We start from the raw sequence: 1,446 nt of genomic DNA on the forward strand, positions 1-1,446 counted from the left end.
TAATTGGTGCGTTAAATCTATTGTGCAGTTCATGAATTATAGCGCACAGTACTAGTGTATAATGTACATGAAATTACACTTACGTGCTAGACAACAATTTATAAGTAGTACGTGATTCAGCAATAGTCTATTGACTTTCAAACAAGCGTACTTGAATGTATAACGAATAACCACGACATTGACATACGCTGTAATACTAAAAGTATATTTTTAACACGATGTACATGATCATAAATTATTAAGAAAAGTAGGAAGAATTGGAAAAAATTAAAAAAAGCCAACACCACACGGAGTTCCCAAGCGGTCACCCATCTAAGTACTATCCGTGCCCTACGTTGCTTAACTTTCGTGATCGGACGAGAACGAGTGCACTCAACGTGGTATGAGAGTTGGCTGAAGTGAGTAATTTTGTTACTTGCTCTTAATATTCAGGAAAAAAGAAGTGGTTAGTTGACTGTAGACCTCCGAGCAGGACGGACCTCTCAGTGCGCGCGTCAAAGTAGACAAACATTCACTAAAGTAGAAGGAATAAGTGACAAAAAGTGACAAAAAGTGAAAAATATTGCATTGACATCATCTCTATAAATACAAATAAGAATAAAAATAAAATAAAATAAAATAAGACAAAATAAAATTGTATAAAAAGATAGAAGTTACCGATAATGAAGCCAAAAGCAACGAAACGGAACCCACCGTGGACCCGATAAAAAAAGCCATCAAGAGAAAAATAATCACACTTTTGGGTCACACGAAGGGTCTTAACCGCCCTCGAGAGAAATTGGTTAGTGGGAGGAAAGTTGCAGCGTGCGTGAGAAAAACCAACTTTCCTTAGTTAAGCCGTGGTAGACAATAGTCTTTGGAAATTCTTCCGAACCAGATGTTTGTTTTGTTTGAAGGACCTTTCCTAGGAAATCTATGAGATTTATGGAAGGTTCTTGAAACTGTGGAGGATACGCTGCGAGTATCCGAAGACATCTGGTTGCCATATTGCCCGCGGTGTGTGGCCTGGGCTAGGTAGAGTGTTACGCGACGTAACACCTATGCTGCAACTTTCCTCCCACTAACCACTTTCTCTCGAGGGCGGTTAAGACCCTTCGTTTAACCAATTAACAACGAAGCCAATTCCCTCATTCTCCTAACTAAAATCGTCACCAACAAATCCGATGGTCCCGTGCGCTAGACACACCCATCCTTAGCTTTCCTCCGACACATCATCGTCTCCCAAGACGGTACTGATTTCACATCCTTCGAACGGTCAACATCCTTCGAGCGGGTAGACACACCCGCAGATCAGTCACTCAATCATCTCGTACACACGCACCAGTGTAACTATCCTCGTTATAAGTTGTGGAATAAACGGTGAAATATAACTTACTACTGTGTCATATTCAATCAACCACCTCTGTTATCTTAACCGAAACAGGGGAACGACTACTTCGCGGCGTC

At 40.9% G+C, this 1,446-nt stretch overlaps 1 non-coding gene across 1 annotated transcript; it reads right to left on the minus strand.

The window, feature by feature from the left end:
- Window positions 1-275: 275 nt before the first annotated feature.
- On the minus strand, window positions 276-394 carry LOC117165109 (5S ribosomal RNA). The gene has a single exon (XR_004465833.1). It is a non-coding gene; the product is annotated as a 5S ribosomal RNA (ribosomal RNA).
- Between the last annotated feature and the right edge of the window lie 1,052 nt (window positions 395-1,446).

Source organism: Bombus vancouverensis, unplaced genomic scaffold (genome assembly GCF_051014615.1).
Source record: "Bombus vancouverensis nearcticus unplaced genomic scaffold, iyBomVanc1_principal scaffold0060, whole genome shotgun sequence".
Taxonomy (NCBI): domain Eukaryota; kingdom Metazoa; phylum Arthropoda; class Insecta; order Hymenoptera; family Apidae; genus Bombus; species Bombus vancouverensis.